The sequence below is a fragment of the Eurosta solidaginis genome, chromosome 4, assembly GCF_040869045.1.
Source record: "Eurosta solidaginis isolate ZX-2024a chromosome 4, ASM4086904v1, whole genome shotgun sequence".
Classification (NCBI taxonomy): domain Eukaryota; kingdom Metazoa; phylum Arthropoda; class Insecta; order Diptera; family Tephritidae; genus Eurosta; species Eurosta solidaginis.
In genome coordinates, this window is record NC_090322.1 from 257,156,266 (window position 1) to 257,178,742 (window position 22,477).

The following is a 22,477-nucleotide window of genomic DNA, read 5'->3' on the forward strand; positions in this document are numbered from 1 at the left end:
AATATCAATATGATGCAATAATAGATACATATATACAATAATACACACACACACACACACCTACCTACACATGTAAATGGTGCAAGGCCATGAACAGTGTAGTTGTAGGCAGGCGGCTTGTTTATGTTTAAGCAGTGTGAAGGTAAATGAAAACAAGTAAAGGTGTCTAAGTTCGGGTGTAACCGCACATTATGTACTCAACGTGAGCTTCAATTATACATTTCATTTCAGATAAATTACTTTTCCACATAACACGTGGCACCGCCCGTTTAAAAAAAATGTCTCCCCATTTCCTCTTACAATGAAACTTGATAAGTGAAATATCATTGATTCAAAACTATTTTTTGCTAAGTTATAGCTTAGTATTCTAGTCTACGACCCTTTCAAATTTGTTTTATATCTAAGTTGCCGTGGTCTTTAACCGATCCCGTCCATTTTTACTAGAAATATTTTCTGCTATAAAAAAAAACTGTATGTACACAATTTCATTACGATGTGTTAATTTTTCTTCGAGTTATGTCTCCCGAAAAATTGACAATTGCTTAGTCATAAAAGGGGCGGTACCACACCCATTTTCAAAAATTTTAGTGTTTTCCAATTTAATGTTATAATTCAATTTAGAAAGTAAAATTCTATTGATACAAAGCTCTTTTCGCTGAGATATAGCTTACTATTTTCGTCTACGACCCTTTTAGAAATCTTTTATATAAAAGTGGGTGCGTTCCTTAACCGATTTCGTTAATTTTTCTTCAAAGCATTCCTTATAGTAAAGGCAACTTCTCTGCCGAATTTTGTTACGATAGGTTTAACGATTTTTGATTTATGATTAATAATATTTGCAAAATTGATTTTATCACAAGTGGGCGGTGCCACGCCCATTTAAAAAATTGTTTTCAAATTTGTATCAAAAGTCTCAATATCAGCCCACACGTCAAATTTCAACATTCTAGGTGCTTTATTTATTAAATAATCCGGTTTTTTGTGTTTTCTAAAATGTTATATATATAAAAAGTGGGCGTGGTTATCATCCGATTGCGCTCATTTTCAATACCCATCTATTCTGTGTCCAGATAAGCCCGTGTACCAAATTTGGTGAAGATATCTCAATATTTACTCAAGTTATCGTGTTAACGGGCAGACGGAAGGACGGACGGACATGGTTCAATCAATTTTTTTTTTCGATACTGATGATTTTGATATATGGAAGTCTATATCTATCTCGATTCCTTTATACCTGTACAACCAACCGTTACCCAATCAAAGTTAATATACTCGGTGTGCAAAGCACGCTGAGTATAATGAGCGTCGTCGTTGGTTGTTGCACTAACTGATTGTGCCAAAAAACATTTAACATTCACTGCTGAATAGCTGACTACGTGACACATGGCGCAAGTGTATGTATGTGTAGGTGCGTTAGTGTGAGTATTTAAGTACTTTCGTTTGTGGCGCTATCGACAATTAAATGGCAGCTGCTGCTACCTGTGCATGTTGTTTGAAGAAATATGCAAGTAAACAATTGTGAGTGTGTATGTGTGTGTGTATAGCGCAGTAAACATGCCATAGCAGCAATGTGGCCAAACCAGCGTGCCGTAACGATAATTCACTCATTTTACCGTTAGCTATACAGCCGTTGGTCGTATGGCTCATTGGCATTGTATGGTGCGCTCGCCATTGTTGTGGCTGCTCCAGTTACATGCCCGGCCGTTAGCAGCAGCAGCGCTAGTATTGAATAGCACTGATAAAGTAAGTAAATGAAATGCAACACACTGCTTAATGTCTTTAGTCCCGTTAACTGAGACCATTGCTTTTACATTTTTTTCATCAATTTCTTTTTTTGCGTCTCTTTTTCACCATTTAAACGATTGTGCCTTGTTTTTTTTTTTCTACCGATTTTTATACCCAATTAACAATCCTATTGTAATTTGATGATTTTTGGATTTACTCTTTCTAAAGAGAATTCATCATACTTCACTCACAACAAGTTCACATCAAACTAATCGCCAAGCTTTACTCCGACTTCTATTGCCGGCCACTGTTCAACACCTCTCCCACTCTTTTACTTTTGCAAGTGTCTACGTTGTTCGCGTATTACCTTCGCGGGTACTCGCTGTTGAAACTTTTGAAAAACGCCGTGGTTCAAAAAGTCTTTGAAGAACACAGAAGTTGGGAGTACAACAACAGTGTGATAAAGGTTAAGTAATGGCACACAACGGACCAAAAACATTTTGCCTTGGCTCTGCCGGTACTCAGCCTTTATCAGTCTGTTGCTGTACTAGAAGTTGGGTGTCCTTCAAAGACGTTTTGAAGCAAGCCATATTTCTTTAATATTTCATTCAACCAAATATGTATGCCTAGTTTCGCATATGTCGAGAAAGTAAGCTTAAAGAGAATAGATTAGTCATCCTCATGGCCCTTAAAATATCTAACACAGCTGTATAGGATATTCGTCAATGTCCTTTTGATGTCCTGCATTACCATGGATAGATGAACTTAAGTAAACCGAAGTAGCTTCTGCAATGGATTATAGTCAACAATAAAGAGCTGGACACCTTGCAAGAGGTAGTTTCAGCCCAGATCTTTCTCAGCTGACTTATTTTACACCTATCCTGTAACAGAGCACAAATGCACAGCGCAATACCAACGTTTTTACAGACAAGTTACCGGGATATATAATGCATGATATATATTCCGTGCATCCTGGGTGGATCTGAATAAGTAAGAGTTTAACCTGGTGTAATATTCAAATCGAAGTTGAGCTTTAGTACCACGGGACGAATTGGGAAATTTGCTTTCCTCTTCTGCAATATATTGGGGTTTCAGCGGACGTAAACCTATGTCAAGTTAGGTTAAAGCGACTGGTTCGTGACAACCTCACATAGACTGGATAATTTCATAGTATTATCAGAAGTCTATTCAACGACCAAACTGGAAAACTCGAGCAAGAACCCATGCAAGGGCCTATGTTAAAAAATAAATCCTTCCTCTTGCAAATAGCCTGGTGAGGAAAAGACTCAAACACAGTTCATGCCCGATTTTTTCTTCCTGCAACCCGCACTTTCTATGGCTCCTATCAAGGTCAAGGCCTAATTGAAAAGCACGTGACGCCAGAAGGCGGACGTGATTCAGAAATTAATGTGTGTACCTGCCTCGTAGTACTCAAGCATGTAAGCGCTGTGAAAGCTGTCTGCCTACCCAGGTAAATATTTAATTGCTTAAAAGGTAAGGCGATGGATAGCATTCCAAAAAAAAAATCGAACAACAAGAAAGTTTATCACTTGATATTAGTTCTCGACTAAGGAATTCGCCTTGTCATTTTATATGAGAAATTTTCTTTTCACGTGGTGAATTTTCAAACTTGCGAACTAATAGCACCATGTTGCGCTGAGATGGAAGATGCTGCAGTGAAAGCGCAGCCCAAATTTCTGGTTGACACTGATATCTTGTCAGAATACTACCTTTCAACCTTCCTGCCCAGCCCAGATCCATCCATTTACGTGTTCCCAAGACCGTTGTCGCATGTTAAGTCCCCGCTTGCTCATCCCCTGTGTGAATGTGAGTGAATAATCCAGCAACAGGAATTGAAGAAGGCGCAGATTAGGCTGTCTTGCCAAGGATAAAGTCGAAGCTAGTCAGAATGCTGGATTGACTACAATTCACAAGCTTATACTCAATAAAGTGTCAAATATACAAATTTCTTCATTAAACTTGAGATTCTAACACACAAGCTTCAAAGCCTACAATCCTTTTTCAGAAGTTTTTTGAAAAAAACTCGCAGGTATATGGGTAGGAAAGCAATTTTGTAATTGTATGGTATTGTAATGGTGTAATTGTATGGTGAAATGAAACTCCCAAAAATGCGTAGCGAAGCTCTGACATTCACCTTTAATCTTGCTCTCCAAGACCCCTTCCCTCAAAGAATCCACCGTTAAGTTGGCTATTACCTGATACATAAGGATTTTCGTTCAGATGCTGCAGTTATTAAAAACAAAATTTATAACCAAAATTCCTAGAATATAAGACTTAAGCTGGTTCGGAGTTCCCACACCTTTATTGAAAGCATTTTCACCCCCAATAAGTGATCTCATGCAAGTGGATACATTATGTGTGGTTGTCTGTTTCCAGTATAATAGGAAATTTCAAGACTGTTAGTTGTAGCTAACAGGAGTTTCCAAATACGCAAAGTCGTTCACGGATAGGACCATAAATCTTTTGGATAACTTTTCTCTGGAAAACTTCAAGAGCTAACGCATTTTCTCTCGGCACCGCCCATGAGCATATTAAAAAATAAATCTGTGCTTTCTAAAATTTAGACAACTTAAACATTGATGGGGTACACAAAATTCGTATAGTCGACACGTACAGTCCATGCCGATTATCAGCATGCTGGTCATTCTATACTTAACCGTAGTACTGCCATTTTTTTCCCAAACAAATAAAAAAAAAGCCACAGCCAACAAAAATGCGTAGGAGTGTCGGATAAAGTCTATTAAATAATCAACTCGAGCAGCATACGCTACGCCTTCAATTGTTGTTGTTGATTTTGCTCAATGTGTAAGCGCTGGTTGTTTTTAATGGCTATTTGCTGGGTCAAAGCTGGGAAGTAAGTAAGATATTGTTGTTGCTCTTTGCTAAGTAAATTAAATGATGGAGCACAACAGGCACTTTTTAGTCGATTTTATTTCTCGTACTTTTATGGAGTTGACACACAGCACATTAACTCTTATTCGAAACTAGTTAATAAAACTCATAGCAAATAGTATTTGTACTTAATTTAAATAACACACACAACACTCACAATCCTAGTGGTTAGAGAATTCAACTATCATGCAGTATACGCGTGGTTTATTCGATATAAGCGCAATCATACACAAAAACCAGCTAACGGAAGCGAGGAATCGTTCGACAAAAGAAGTAAGGAGTCAAGGGATCAAGAGGATGCCCCTTATGTTGAGAGAAAATGCCTTTCTTTGGTCTTTTAAGCATCACCCCGACATACACCGAGTATGTTAGTTCTCTCCTCTTTTGAAGGGCACTATGACCAGACTACTTCACGACCACACGCAATCTACCGTACCGTAGTTTTATCAAGAAAGCGGTCTCTCTATGTAAAGAAATGACCACATGGGTGCATTATGGATTCAGTTCAGTACCTACCTCCTAGGCTGATTCGAATCTATTCCTTTTGCATGACTTCGAACAGACTTTGTTTGCATTAAATAAACTTAGCTTCGCTAAAGTGCGCGCAGACTTTTCTCGAGCTATTCTTGCATGCTCCGAGAAGGCGAGATAGCTGTCTAGCCCTGCCCACAACTATTTCGTTCAGCTGCGTGTTTTCATTTGTTGTTCCCCAATCATAGTTCTTATGGCCGTATTAACGTCAATTAAACTTATGACAATTCGAAGTCATTACAAGGCTTGTTGACCTTATGGCCATTTGAAGTGGTCTTAACGTCAATTGACCTTTTCGAGACCCTATGTTAATCCACTCTTTTTCTTTGAAATAAGTTCTTAAATCGCTGTGTATAGGTAATGGTCATACGGTCAATCGGAAATTTCCCAAATGGCCGTAAAGTCAATTTAAGAGAGGTCATAAAGTCAATTGACCCTCTGACTATTTGAAGTGGTTAAAAGGCTTGTTGATCGTATGGCCACTTGAAGTGGTCATAACGTCAATCGACATTTTCCCCATTCAACTTATATCACCCCACCCTTTTTCTTTGTTCTGGTTTCTCTCCCATGGAAAATTGAATAAATATATATCTCAATTTAACTTCTAAATCATCCAACCCTCTGCCACGGAACTGATTAAGTAGTTACTTAATTGGGATTAAATGTTGTAGTATATCAACGCCTTTACATATAACAAGGATATACTACCTTTAGCCAGCTTTTAAATAATTTTAGTTTGTTATTTTTCATTTTGCCTTCATCCTTCATTCACTTTGCTTGCGCACTTTTTTCATCGCTGTGTGTATTTGTGTAATTCGGTTGTTTACGCGATTGTTTGTTTGTGGGAGTGTTGAAGGTGTTTCCGACAACAAGCCCACGGTCATGTGCAACTTCCACTTATGCGGTCTTGTTCCAACGGTAATTCTTCCATCCTCTTTATTCCCTTTACACTTCCAAGTTTTAAATTTGTTCACCTTTAAAATAAAATCGTTTCACATTCTCTTAACGTGTGAACATTTACTGAACACTAAGTGGCCATATTAAGGTATTTCAATTGAAGAAAAAAAAAATGCTTCTGCTACAGCTTTAATTGGCTTAACTGTGCATTTTACAGTTTAGTAAATATTTTCAGTTCAGTCGAATAACCAACGAAAAAGGTAGCTGATGGGGGAAAGGCGTTGGATTAAACGTTGCATATGCACTTCCACTGGACTGTTGTTCTAATCATAGTAATTGTTTCTAAATGTAGTTGTTGTGTTTTTCGCCTTTCTTTGTAATGTTATGTTAAGTATGCGACTTTTTGCTTTTCACTTACTTTTCACCGCTAAGCTTTTGCTAAACACACAAGCGAAAGTTGTAGCTAATGAAATTGTTCTGGCGCACTTGATGTGATTTCCATTCATTAACTGTGCACACAGTTGCATACATTCATACATATATGCATGTATGCGTATAATCATATTATTGCTTATGTGAATCTTCGCGCTTATCCTGAGTTTATACTCTAATTAACTTTTCTAGCATTAAAATAAGCAGTTATTTTCAAGTTAATAATATGTCTGTCCATCTGTAAAGAAGGACGAGTGGGACATACGCGTCCCAGATATGGTCGCCAAGCCTAAAGGTTACTCACTGGAAGAAAATACAGGCCTGCCAAAATACTGTCCCCTGAACACCACCTACACAATGAGGCGAGAGTGCTCTCCATTAGGAAGGGAAATGAAATGCTGAACAAACAGTTTCTGTTGAATACCCAGAAACCTCGGACAAGGACACTCCCCGAAATCTTCCGTCCATGTTGATGGTCTCTTGCCGGATATAGATCCGGTACGTTGCGGTAACTAGCACCATTAAGGCACTAGCTCGGCCATCTCGGGAATAATATAATATGACCACATTGAATCTTCTAGGTCATAATGAGGTTTAATTCAGGTTTTTATTTACAGTATTGAAAGGTATGCTAAGAGTCGCAGCTACTATTGCTATGGTTACGGTTACCGCTTTTCAGTTGGTATCTGTTACGGTTGTGGTGGCGGTTATGGTTAAGGTAATGGTTACGATTACGGCTATGGTTACAGTTAAGGGTTATTGTTAGGGCTACGGTGTGGGGCGCTATCCACGATAGATGGAATACAAACAGTTATCAATATAGCCGGCGAAGCCATAACTGGAGGCCAAATTAAAGGAAACTCTATGCACTAATAACTTTGGATATTATAAATGCTTGTAACACTGAAAACTGATTGCAGATAATGAAAGCACTACGGAACTTTGCACACGTGCTTACCTGCTCAGAATAATTGGTAGCTATTTTAGCGCAAGATTACTCCTTTTTGATACGGATGACGGCCCAAGAAAACACAACAATACCGGCAGTTTCCCTCAGAAATCTGTACTAGGGCCAACGCTATGGAGTGCCATGTATGACGGTGTGCTAGAAATCGACCTTCCCGGAGGCACGCAATTGGTTCGCTATGCAGATGAAATTGTCGTTGTAGCAGTGGCCAAGAAACTTGATCTGCTCCAAGCATTATGTTATGATGCCGTGGGAAGAATAATGGAATTTTGGCGAAAATGCGGCTGGATATGGCTAGCAATAAGACGGCAGGGTTTTGATAAATTCAAAGTCTTTCTTGAAATATTTAGGAGTACACATTGACTGAAAACTAGCTTTTAAGGAGCACTTTAGGGCGGTGAAAGAGAAAGTGTCTAAAGCTAGTGGAGCCTTTATGTTAATAATGCCCATCATCGGCAACAGCCATGCAGCACCAGTATGGCAGGGATCCAAGATGATCCATCAAAAAGTTGTACTATGAATACCGTGTGCTCTTCGGGCGGTTTCCGACAACGCGATCCATGTTTTATTCCGAAAATCCCCGTAGATCAACTGTCAAGTGAAATGACCAATCTGTATTGCACGGCGAACTAAACTACTACTTCACGAAAATATTAAATGGGTACGGCGGTTTCAAAGAATATCTACATAAGCGTGGGATAGAGGGATATCCGTTTTGCCCAAACTGCCCTATCGAATTGGAGAATGCAGGACGCGTAATGTTTCAGTGCCCTCGTTTTCACAGCAAAATAATCTCTGTACACATAGTTTTTGGATGGTAGCCTTCCGTTAAGAATTTAGTATCGCCTTCTATGACGCAATTGATGTATGCTGAAACGGAGCGCTGAGAAATGACGCGACTAAATCGCATTTCGCCCCCGTGACATTATGCCAAATGACGGTCCTAAGGGGAGAGGGAGGACACATGACCAAGACAAGCCTGGTTTCAATGGGCCACTTGAAGGCAGTGCGCTGCCCCAACGTCCAATGAAATAAAATAAAAAAAATGTTTGGATTGCGGTTAGGGTAACAGTAAGGGTTATTGTTGGGGCTGGAGTTAGGATAACGGTTACGGTTATAGTTATAGTTAGCTTTGTGGGAATTGTTAGGAATTGGTTAGGGTTCTGGCTAGGGTTGTGGTAATGGTTATGGTAAGAGTATTGGTTACTGTTGCGGTAAAGAGTTACGGCTAGAGTTAAGGTTAGACTTACGGTGAGGATAATTGTTACGTTCATAGTTATTTTTACTAGGGTTACGGTTAGCGTAACGGTTAGAGAATTAGTTAGAGTTGCGGTTAGGTTATGGTTGTAATGCTTATGATAAGAGTGGCGGTTGAGGTTATGGTTTGTTTTATGGTTGCGGCAACGTTTAGAGAAATAATGCTTACATATCAAACTTCTAACTAACTAAGTTTTTCATAACTAACAAATGTACATCACTCCCAAAGACGTATGTAAGAACTTAAAGTTTACTGCTATTCGCTTCCTCCAAAAAATAGTTTAAGCTCGCAGCAAGACACTTTATCAAGTCAATGTCACCAAAAAAAACTTCCAAAATATGTTTTATCAGTAACGAACAGAGTTAGAACGCGAAAGCAGACACATTTTTGTCACGTAATAAACGCACAAATTTCGTGCGAAAACACACGGAAATTCAAGCAGAAAAAACCCAGAGCAACTACGCATAGAACACAAGGCAAAGGATAGATGAATGACGTTGGAAAACTTTGACAGGACACAACCTTGGCACTTAAAACTTGGTTACAATGAAAGAAGAAGAAAAACCAAGGTGTGCAAATGACTATTATGTAGCCAGTATTTTCAAGTTTGCCAGGAGCTTAACAAATTTCTGATTTCAACCGTTTGTACAAAATATTGTTATTGCATTCCCTTGCTCCTTGTGTTAGGAAATTCTCTTCACACACAAATCAACTGATGAAAGTTTAAAATGCGTACGTAATTATTTACAAATTAAAGCCAACCAGAGAGCAATGAACTTTGTTTTGGGTTAAATTATTACATTAGAACGCTTGCGTAAGAAAGTAGCATTAAACAACTGATAGGGAGGGGAGAAGGAGCGAGGAAAAAAGCTACTGCTGGAAATAAGACAAATGGTTCCAAAAGAAAATCGAAGGAAATTTTATTTTTTGGTGCACATTTGATATCTAGCGGAAATATTAAAAGAGGGCAACATTCAATGGCAACAGCAGGACAACAAAAGGCATCTTAAAAAGAAAAGTAAATGCAACAACAAGCATAGCTTACATATATGCCAGTTGACTGTTGGCAGCTGTGCGCTCAGTAAGATTGTACCCAGTATACTTCATAACTGCGTAAGCAATAAATACAAGTAAATTATTAGAAGCTTACGAAAAGCAACAAAAAATAAATCCCTTTTTAAATATAACAAATTCATCGACAGGCGAGCAGACAAATGTGCAACCCACACGAGCACACACTCACAATCACAAACACTTATTTATGTAAGTAGCCCTAAATAAGCATGGAGCCCGTCCCTCAGAAAAAACATATTTTTGCCATTATGGCGTACTGCTGTTCAAGTTTATATTTTTATACTCAGTTGAGCAGAGCTCACAGAGTATATTAAGTTTGATTGGATAACGGTTGGTTGTACATATATAAATGAATCGAGATAGATATAGACTTCCATATATCAAAATAATCAGGATCGAAAAAAATTTGATTGAGCCATGTCCGTCCGTCCGTCCGTCCGTCCGTCCGTTAACACGATAACTTGAGTAAATTTTGAGGTATCTTGATGAAATTTGGTATGTAGGTTCCTGAGCACTCATCTCAGATCGCTATTTAAAATGAACGATATCGGACTATAACCACGCCCACTTTTTCGATATCGAAAATTTCGAAAAACCGAAAAAGTGCGATAATTCATTACAAAAGACAGATAAAGCGACGAAACTTGGTAGATGAGTTGAACTTATGACGCAAAATAGAAAATTAGTAAAATTTTGGACAATGGGCGTGGCACCGCCCACTTTTAAAAGAAGGTAATTTAAAACTTTTGCAAGCTGTAATTTCGCAGTCGTTGAAGATATCCTGATGAAATTTGGCAAGAACGTTACTCTTATTACTATATGTACGCTTAATAAAAATTATCAAAATCGGAGAAGGACCACGCCCACTTTTAAAAAAAAAATTTTTTTAAAGTAAAATTTTAACAAAAAATTTAATATCTTTACAGTATATAAGTAAATTATGTCAACATTCAACTCCAGTAATGATATGGTGCAACAAAATACAAAAATAAAAGAAAATTTAAAAATGGGCGTGGCTCCGCCCTTTTTCATTTAATTTGTCTAGGATACTTTTATCGCCATAAGTCGAACAAAAATTAACCAATCCTTTTGAAATTTGGTAGGGGCATAGATTTTATGGCGTCAACTGTTTTCTGTGAAAATGGGTGAAATCGGTTGATGTCACGCCCAGTTTTTATACACAGTCTTCCGTCTGTCCTTCCGCATGGCCGTTAACACGATAACTTGAGCAAAAATCGATATATCTTTACTAAACTCAGTTCACGTACTTATCTGAACTCACTTTATCTTGGTATGAAAAATGAACGAAATCCGACTATGACCACGCCCACTTTTTCGATATCGAAAATTACGAAAAATGAAAAAAATGCCATAATTCTATACCAAATACGAAAAAAGGGATGAAATATGGTAAGGTAATTGGATTGTTTTATTGACGCGAAATATAACTTTAGAAAAAACTTTATAAAATGGTTGTGACACCTATCATATTATGTAGAAGAAAATGAAAAAGTTCTGCAGGGCGAAATAAAAAACCCTTAAAATCTTGGCAGGTATTATATATATAAATAAATTAGCGGAATCCAACAGATAATGTTCTGGGTCACCCTGGTCCACATTTTGGTCGATATCTGGAAAACGCCTTCACATATACAACTACCACCACTCCCTTTTAAAATTCTTATTAATACCTTTAATTTGACACCCATATCGTACAAACAAATTCTGGGGTCACCCCTGGTCCACCTTTATTGCGATACCTCGAAAATGCGTCCACCTATAGAACTAAGGCCCACTCCCTCTTAAAATACTCATTAACACCTTTCGTTTGATACCCATATTGCACAAACGAATTCTAGAGTCACCCCTGGCCCACCTTTATGGCGATATCTCGAAACGGCGTCCACCTATAGAACTAAGGCCCACTCCCTTTTAAAATACTCATTAACACCTTTCGTTTGATGCCCATATTGTGCCAACAAATTCTAGGGTCACCACTGGTCCACCTTTATGGCGATATCTCGAAACGGCGTCCACCTATGGAACTAAGGATTACTTCCTTTTAAAATGCTATTTAACACCTTTCATTTGATACCCATATCTTACAAACGCATTCTAGAGTCAACCCTGATCCACCTTTATGGCTATATCCCTAAATGGCGTCCACCTATAGTACTATGGCCCACTCCCTCATAAAATACTCTTTAATGCCTTTCATTTGATACCCATGCCATACAAACACATTCCAGGGTTTCCCTCGATTCATTTTCCTTCATGGTTATTTTCCCTTATGTTGTCACCATAGCTCTCAACTGAGTATGTAATGTTCGGTTACACCCGAACTTAACCTTCCTTACTTGTTGTTGTTCAAATTGCCACAATCGCGTTTATTACATTTGTTACTTCAGCGCCAGCAGTGCATGTGAAGAATGGGTGGGGGCGAACGCGCTCATAATACGCACTTCACCCTAATGAGTCTAAATTGAGATGTAAAGCGATGGAGGGTGACTAGTTAGTTAAATGATTAGAATGGTGTAATTTTGTCGGCAGGGATGTGATCGGAGTTAAGTGCTGGTTTTAGCGGGTTGCTGATTGGGCTCGATGGGTACGTGTGCTGTTGACGCCGGTATGTTGGGCTGACGACTTGCAGTGAAGGAATCTCAACTCAGAACTGTAGCTATATTGTAATTATTAACGTATACTAAGTTCATGAAATAAAAAAAATAAATGTAAGGCGCGATAACTTCCGAAGAGATCTAAGGCCGAGCTTCTCTTCCAATTTGCGTCGTGCTCCTCTTGATTTTCCCTACAAATTGGCCGGACGGGACCTACATGTTTTAAGCCGACTCCGAACGGCATCTGCAAGGCAGATGAGTTTTAACTGAGAGCTTTTCATGGCAGAAATACACCCGGAGCGCTTGCCAAACACTGCCGAGCGGCGACCCCGCTTAGAAAAATTTTCTTCTAATTGAAAAACCTTTTTTCTAAAATTTTGATGTTGCTTTGTCCGGGGTGCGAACCCAGGGCATACGGTGTGGTAGGCGGAGCACGCTACCATCACACCACGGTGGCCACACTAAGTTCATGAGCTTGGTTAAAAAATGGGAAGGCTTTTTCACATGCTGATATTTTCCGAAGAGTGGTATTTTTATAGAAATTTATATGGCAGTCAGCAATTTTTCTGGGTTTTGTCGGAATCTGAGAAAGTACACCGGGTTGAGTTGATGCGCTTCAAACCATCACTAAATAAAAAGTCGCAATCTCCATAAACTACGGTTGAATTATCACTGGCCGGCAGCAACCGGGCAATCGATCTCGGGAGTAGGCATGCCCGTTGATACTAAAACAAGGAGTATTAGAACGATAAACGATACCATTCGTAGTAGCAAGGACTGAAATGGCAAAGCAACAGGAGTGAAGTGGTAAGATAGAGGCGGCGTGGTGGCAGAACGTGTGCCATTAAGAGAGGCAGAGTTATTTGGTGGTTTTTGTTGTAGTAGCAGTTTTTCGCCCCCATCCAATAGCTGCGACTACTCATAAATTGTCATCAATATCCTCTAACGAAAGTCCTTGGGAAGTTGCAGTTCAAACAGCGGTGAACCATAGCGAAAGGTGTGTTATAAGCGTTGGTACCACATTGCAATGGAAAAGATTGTCGGTCAGTCCAACCTTCACTACATTACACGATATTAAAGAATTGTACTCCTATTGTTTTTCAAACCTTTAGAGCTGTGGCGGTTAAGCTTCAACATATTAATTATACGACCGCTAAGCTCACCTTGTCGGGTATCAGGACATAAAATAAAGATTAAGCACAATACATTTTAAAACTAAGTTAAGAGAGGAGTATAGTATCGCAAGCCGGGAATAATTTAGTTTTGTAAGTACTTTTTTATAACAATATAGCGAGAAAATCAATGAGTTAAGCCAGAAGCCTTCCGAGTGGAAACCTTAAGAACTGTCCAATATCTTCTTATTCTTCTTGTACCAATTAAGTTACTTATTTTTTTTTTTTTTTTGGACTTTTATCGATGTTGATGTTCTTTTGGCAGATATGGATCCCGCATATTTCGCCAAATAGCACCATTAACCCAACGATCTTGAGAGCGCTGAACCTTTTATATCATCCAACTCCCTACTTCCATATGGAACTTGGTGTCGCCTGCTAGATATACAGGAACCCCCACGGGTTGTTTAGTTGACAATAAGGTAAGAAAAGCTATAAATTATACTGATAACGCCTCGAAAACGTTGCTCTACATAACTTCTTGAAACCCGATTATCCATGACATAGTGACATAGTGAAGGAACGTCGAAGGTAATTCGCTGGTAAGAACTTTACTTAGAGCAACCCTCGATACGATAACTGGTTTGACCAGGCAGCGGTTAGTTGAAGGTGAAGGTACAATCATTCGCAATATTTACCCAAAAACGTTGGTTGTGTCTATTGTGAGTTGCCCCACATCATTATTTCTTCAAGAATATGGATCTCGTATGTATAGCATTCTCGTATAAGGTCGTCGAAATATGTCTCATTAACTTCTGCTAACGCGTGTGTATCTTTTGTAATCTTTTGTTAATGTTGTCGTTGTTGTTCAGGGGCGGAAGATGAGTCGTATAGGGATGTGCGTTACATGGTCTTAATATTCCACAAAATTCAGGCCTACACCGTAAATGCTTTCGAACGCTCCTGTAAAACATGCACTCATGGCTGAAATATGATAGCTACAAACTACAATGGCTTACACCAATACTACAATCAGAAAGACCCCATACTTTCGTACAACTGCTAGAGTAAAGACTGTGTGTACTTGGTTCTAGCAAAGGGGTGACCAATTTTATGTGAATCACTTGCATATATCCTGAAACTTCTGTTAAATAAAATTTTACGGGTTTTTCATGATGCTGTTGTTTTTGTAGCAACATTATTGAATGGTTTTTGCCCCAAAAATTATATGCGCATTCGAGCAGCTGTAAACGATTGCTCAATATCCCAACAAATGCTGGAAAAAATAAAAAGCACTAAATGACTAGCTAAAAATTAAGAAGTAGAAGAATAGGAGAATGCGATGGAGAGGACAAAGCAAAAACAGGAACTATCATATGAAGGAGTATGCAATGAAAGGTATCTTTATCCATCTGTTAGTTCACTGTACTGAACCCAACTAGTTTTGAAGTACCTCATACCAGAGCCCAACTATTCAGTAAACTGTCTTTTGTTGCGAACAATCAACTTCAGTCTTAAACATATGGATCTTCTGCGAAATGGTGATAAAAAGCAAGTCTAATTATGCTATCAGAAAGTGCCTTTTGGTTTTCAGGTGAGCCGGCAAGGCATTTAGCGGGTGGGCCACTAACAGCGAATAATGTTGGAATCTGCCGTTCGAGTTTGTGGCACAATTGTGCATCATATTCTTCTTGATTGATTCCTTGTATCGTAAAGTTTACTGTAAATTAGGGAAAGACAGATTCAGATACTCATTTTACTTAATGGATCTCCGACCGGGGAAAATATAGTCTTCATACCACGCACAGAGCCCATTGACTTTATACCTACAAACAGTATGTCCTTTCTCATCAGAAGTCTTTAATGGCTGATTAATGTGCACATTAGAAATAACATTCAAATAAAAAATCCTTTCAGTGCTGAACGCGCGTACTCCAAAGGTAAATCCGTCTCGACAACGCTCTAAGCAATCACCACTAAAATAAAGAAAGAGATTGTCTTCAAAAACTTCAGTAAAGGTATTTTCTCGACATGGAAGCAGCGTTTAACAACAGCTCTCCCCAAGATGCAGTCGATGGCCAATCGCACTTGGGATTGAATCGGTCACTTGGTAAATTCGCGAAGCCACTTCTAACGAAAAGATCTACCCTATCATGTATGGGAGGCTCTTTCATTATACTGTACGCATCCAGGGGCACTCTCGAAGGAGGTGTTTTATCTCCTGTACTGAGGAACCTAATGGGTAAATACTACAATATCGAAGTTAGAACAACCGAACAACATTTTCAAACTCGTTGCGAGATAGTGCAGAGCGCATTAGACCTCGTGGAGGATTGGTCCCGTGGAAGCGGCCTTCAAATAAAACTTGTCAAAACTGAAATGGTTCTATTCACCAAAATACCATACAACCGCAATTAAACGGGGTAAGGTTCTACGTTTCATCAAACACTAAACTGGTGGTCTGCATCCCTTGCCTAAATAGTGCTCCTATTTCGTATGCCAAAAGGAAATGCCTTTAAATTTTTGGATATCCTTGTTTAAGACAGTAAATTGAACGGGAACAAACATGTAAAGGACAAGTACATAAAGGCCACAGCCGTGGGACAAATGGGGGGTTTAAAGTCACACATTTTGCATTCGCTGTATATCGCGGTCGTTAAACATATATTTTTCTATGCCATTCCGATTTGGTATTCGTCACTCGAAAAAAAACAGCACAGTCAGCCTAATTACTAAAGCAGCGGTCAGCCGCACACTCAAAACATGGTCAGTACCTCGCAAACCCATAAAGGCTCAAGAGCTCGTGTTCAACCTTCTTCCAATATACCTGTATGGTAAACTCCAGGACAGTTGTAATGCGGCTAGGCTGAATGATATCCTTACCTGGAGCAACATAAGATTTGTCCTTACCCTATTCTGGGAACTATTCCGGAAAACTTTGGTCAGCCAGATTGTACTACTTAACCCTTTCCTTTAGACAACGAATTTGCAATCATAATTCCGTAGAGACCCGAATGGGATTATATCTCCAATCCATACCAAGCATACGCAGCATTATTCACGGCTGGCTCCAGACTTAATTGCAGTGGTATCAATGAAAAATATCTTTTGCTATCCTTAAGTATTACCGAGACAATGCAGTGTTTTCCAGACAGAGCTACCAACTATAAAGGAGGCCAATCGATGGCAACTACCTAATAATCTCACATCCGTTGCAACTTACTCCGACAGTCAAGCAGCAATCGCATTTCTTTAAAGCAGATAGGTAGCAAAAGATTACGTAGAGCCGCTAAATGAACTAGCCTTTCGAAGCAGCACAATGATTATGTCTGTTCCAAGTCTTAGTATACCTGGGAACTGTGTTGCTGATGAACAAGCGAGAAACACAACTGAACAGAATGAAAACAGTTTAGGGGAATCACATCGCTGCTTCCTTTGCCACTTGGAAACACTTTATGTTTGTATTAGCCGAGAAAGCCAATTTCAAATGGTAACTGGAATCCACTTGTAAGATACCTTGACAAACTTGGCCTCGCATAAATGAGGTGCCTCTTCACTCTCAATCTTCTCCCTTAAGTTTTTTGGTCGGGATATGTACAGTGCATTGTCTGATATGTCTGCACGGTGACCACGGGCGAATCCCAGCGAATTACTTCTGTCGAAGCCGTGTGGATAGTGAATAAAACTGAAAATTTGAAACATTTTCTCTGCAGATACCAGCGTTTAGCCCGGACTTAATGTCTGAAAAGCACGTCATCGGCTGTTTAGCAGAGCTTGACTCTGCTGAAGTTGAAGGCATCTTGCGCTTCATTAGAAGGAGAAATTGTTTCAAATAAAAATATTTAAAGAAGAAAGGGCATTTGTTCCTTGAGTGGTATCACAATGCGCCACCTGGTCTTTTCGTGTCCTACGGCCTTGCTAGAGGCAGACACTAGAAAGTAAGCAAGCTAACCTTAAACAATGGAGCTCCGTAAAGCTTGTAAATCGTGAAAACCTTGCAGATTAATATGAAAAATGTTTTCAGTTGAGCGATTTTCATGGTTACGAGGCCTTCGCGGGTTGATAGAAGTTGCCTTAATGGCAACGAAAATTCTAAAGCATTCAAGCCAAAAAAGTTTTTAATTTAGCAAGAACTGTAAATTGTGAGCGGACGTTGCCTACTCCATAAATATGTAAGTACTTATTACATACCCACAAAATTTATGTTATATATGTTAAAAAAGGAGCCATCTTCAGGATGTCCTTGGAAAATTCTTTAAAAAGCCCACCCACCAAATTGGCATAGTCAGTTAACAGCTTTGCCATGTTTATGTTTGTGGAAGCAATAAAATGGTAAATAAAAAGGAAAAACAAAAAAAAAAACAACTCGTCGTTAAAATGAAAACAGATGCTACACTTATTGTTGTTGGGTTATTCAGCCTAACTGCTTTTTCAACCAATGAGTGCCAGTTTTTCGCTACTTTCTTGTACGTGCCATTGATTTGCCATAACTTAGCGCGCTTTTTATACCTTTCATGAACATGAAATGGTATATTAACTTTGGTCCGATGTTTGTAACGTTGAGAAATATAGAAGATAGACTCACCGTTAAGTATACCGAATTGAGCAGGGCGACGAACTGAGTTGATATAGCCATGTCCGTCTGTCCGTCCGTCTGTCTGTTTGAACGCAAACTAGTCCCTCAAATTTTGAGATATCTCAATAAAATTTGGCACAAGGATGTATTTTTGTATTATATTAGACATTTGTCGGATACGGTAGAATCGGACCACTATAACATAAATCTCCCAAACACCCGTTCGTTCAGATAAGACGATTTTGGTCATTCCTGCCGCAATTTAGAAAGTATAAACGTGAAACTCGGTGATATATATTCTAATATATCATAGAAGATTTCTTGAAAAAATCACTTTGATCGGAGCTATATGTATATAGTATATACCTATCCCATACAAACGATCGTTCAGATAGAAAGATTTTTGGCCATTCGTTTAGGTATGTACATCTGTTCACTATATATTTCTTATCTTATACATCCGATTATTTCGAGATTACGAACGGGATAAGATAATTGTTCAGCCCCATTCATGAAAGGTATCAAGTCTTCGGCACAGCCAAAGACAGTCCCGTCCTTACTTGTTTCACTTTGTTCTTATATTTTCTTTTATTTATTGTATATTTCTTTTTTTTTGCTGCAAATTTTACCATGGCCTAAATTTTGCATGCTGACTATCGCTGAAATTTACTTACCAGTTGTTTTTGTTGTAATAGCAATCAATTCACGGAACATCTTTCACTTGCAACTCTTTGGAATTTAATTTATGGACAGCTGAGTGGAATATGAACCTATCTCGACTGTAGTTTCGAAAACGACAAACAACTTTTTAATTTTTTTACAGAGCACAAAATTTTATTCCAAACCGTTTCATGTCATATTTTTTTTTCAAAAACACCGTGTCAATACATTTTGAAAAAAATTTCGAGAAAGGGCGTTCTTCCACAAAATCTCAGTTCGGTTGAAACAAATCGTAAGATTGAGCGTTTTTTAAAATAATCTAAAGTAGGGCACTTTTGAACTGAATGCCGAGCTAGAGTGATATTCTCATCAGCAGCCGATAAGCTCTTTGTAAAAGCTAACAGACCCGTCCAACGTTGGCTTGATGGAAATTACATTTGAAAATGCTCTTTCTTGGCTTCTCATTCTGCTCCTCTCCCAACGCCATCAGCTCTTCCTCTACCTCGTTCTGTCCCTCCCTCTCTCTCTCTCACTCTCTCCCTCACTCTTAAGCTCTCACTTTCTCTCCCTTTCAATATCATACATAAGTCAAAGCTTAAGACCAAAAGGCTTAATAATTCGCACAATGGCCAGTCTGCTGCTAGGCCATAAAAGCGAATCTAATTGCGTTATAAGTGTTACTGTTAGTGGAATCCTCTTTCTTTCAGACTCTGCAAGACACATTTAAATTCCAATTTTGGGGAATATATAGGTCGAACGATATTTTCCATAAAGCAGATGCATTTTTTTCGCTTTATTTGTAGTCTGTCGTTTCTTGGAGCTTTGGTATTTTTCATTCCGGATAATTTTAAGCTGACTCATCAGAGGTTTAATTAGATGCGCCATCTCCCTCGCTAGGTAGCAATAAGTATGTTTCTTTTGTCACTTTCCAGGTCGTCATTAGCGCAACTGCGGGAATTAGTAAAGTCTGGAAATCATCCGGCAGCCGCCAGATTTTGAGATAGAATGTTCAATTGCTATTCCCATCAGCTAGTAGCTGAAGCTCTTCGCAGCCCCGCCTCACGCTTATTTCATCTAACTAGACGTTTTTCTTCCCTTTTCCCATCTAGAGTGGGAGTGGAAGTGAAACTGGAATTGGAGTTGGAAGTGTAAGTTGAATAGGAATTAAAATTAGAAGTAGAAGTGGGTGTAGAATTGTAAGTGGAAGTGGAATAGGAATCGGAAATGGAAGTGGAAGAGGAAGCGGAAGTTTAAGAGAAAGTGGAAGTGGAACAGTGAGATGAAAGTGGGATGAATTGGGAGGTAGGGGAATGTGGGATGGAACAAAATTAGGAAGCAGGAATGAAAAACAAATAAAAGAGGATGGGAAAAATCAGATAAGGAGGAAGGATGATCACATTTCAAAAGCGGAGAAGCCGATTTTTGGGCAGGTAAACGACTACCGAGTATTCCAACATATATTAGAGGAACAAATTCATACACAATATATCTCCGGTGAAACCAATTCTTGCTTTCCTAACTTAAATATTTGTTCAAACATATTGACACCAGGAATATGATGAATTGTGACGCACCAAATACATCGAAGTGAAACTGGTAAAGAAAGTAGGAGTAGACGAAGAAGACAGGAGCGTGCGATGTAGTGGGAGATGATAGAATGGGGTACAGACAATAATAGCTATGAGAAATGGAAGATAAAGAAAAATAGGATGGGAAAGCGCCATAAGGGAAGGAGCGATGACCACTTCAAAAGCCTGAAAGCGGAATATCAGGCAGGTCAACGTCTGCAGGGCACAGTAGTTTACTCTAAAGGAATCCTTGTCAACGTCTGTCGCCTTTCACAAGTGCAAACAAAATATTTTTTCGATGAAACCAATTCAAACTTCCTAAATGAAATCCTCATATTTGTGCAAATATGTTAACACCAGGAAAAAGATGAATTGGACCAAAACACATCCATCGACGAGTCAACAACTGGACTACAACTACTAGTTGAAGTAAAGACATCACGTTTGCACACATATTTGTGCAGTTACATTGGACGGCAGGATGCCATACACCGTAAGCCATTGGTAACAAAATCGAACGGTAAATGACAAATCAAATCGTCTATGTCAAAGACAGACAACCAACGCAAATGAGCGGAAGGTGATGATGCTTGACAAAGTGAAATGCTGCAGAGGAGGCCAAGTCAAAAGCATCACGCAGAAAAAAACATCTGTCACGGATTCAATAAACACTTCAAATAAACTCGACGATTTATTGTTGAGTCGTACACGGCATTTGACAGTTTTTTGACACCAGTGGTAAATACCATTTTTTTTTTCTGTTTCCTTAGGGGAACAAACTATTTTATTTGTGCTTCGCCTGGTATTGCTGCCGCTGCTGGTGCTAAAAAAAATTGTGTAGTTAAGCTTCCAAATGTGAGTAAGGCGATTGGAAATGGCGTTGCGAATGCGAGTAATTGGTGTTTGAAGTGTGTCGCACACGTCTGCCAGACGGACAATTCTGTGATTGATTCAGCGAAGGAATGCGTGTTGTATGCACATGTTGTTGTGTGTGTGTCTGTTGATGTTATCGATGTGCAATGAATTATTAATTTTGTGCCTTGGCTGTGTCGTGCAAAAGCAATCGTTTAACTGCTGACAAAATGATAAATTTATTATTTGCAGTTATTCACATGCAGCAGCAGCAATATGTCACACATGCACTTACATATTAGTAGCGGCCAGAACTATAAAATCATATTGATATTCATAAGTAAACATATGATTTCATATGCGTAGATATGTAGATAGTTTTATGTGCATATTCGCAAGGATACAGTGCTTAATATTGTAACGAATTCTGGGAAATTCCTGATAATTTTACACCTTCTGCTAACGCTCGATCTCACTGAACTGTTGAGTAAACAACTCCAATATTCAATATTGGAAAAGGGTCTTTATTTAGACTACTTTGGGAGTAGTACAATTATACTTCAATATCACGTACTTCACATAAGCGTGTTTAAATAAAACTGATTAGTCATTCCTTAGTTTGCGCTACTTTTATACTCTCGGTTGCCTCGTCCGCATATTGCTCCTAAGCTCTTGACGGTTCACCTTCTAGAACTGAACTGTATCGCATGCTTGGTTACCAGCTATATACATGTATATTTGTAGTTTATGCTTTTCTTCTAGCTATATGCGTGTGTAAATGTATCAACTTTTGCTCTTAGCTGATGACTACATGTGTGTATGTGAGATATCTCTTCACTTCGAGCTGCTGTTTATGTGTGTGCATGTACATAAATATGGCTGCTTGCTGTATTTGGTGTTGTGATTATTTACTAACAGCATAATGCTGTCAACACGCGCCACAATATAATTTACGGCACAGAATTTTTTTGACTGAATTCTTGATTAACTTCAAACAAACCCGAACTTTGTGCTTTATATATGGGGTATTCCATCCCATTTCGACCAATTTTGAACCCGACCCCTTTAGAATTGGCTGAAAGTGTTTCTTCTTTTTCTAGCTTACGAAAGACGTTTTTCAGAAGTTTTTCAAATTTTTTCATCCAACTCAAAAAAAGTTATGAATTTTTGAAAAAACACCGTTTTTGTTTTCAAAATGCTATAACTTTTTCAAAAATTGACCGTTTGGGATCTTTTTTTTTTTAATTTGTTTTTAAATGTACTTTTCGGAAAAAATTCAAAAAATTTTTAAAGTTTT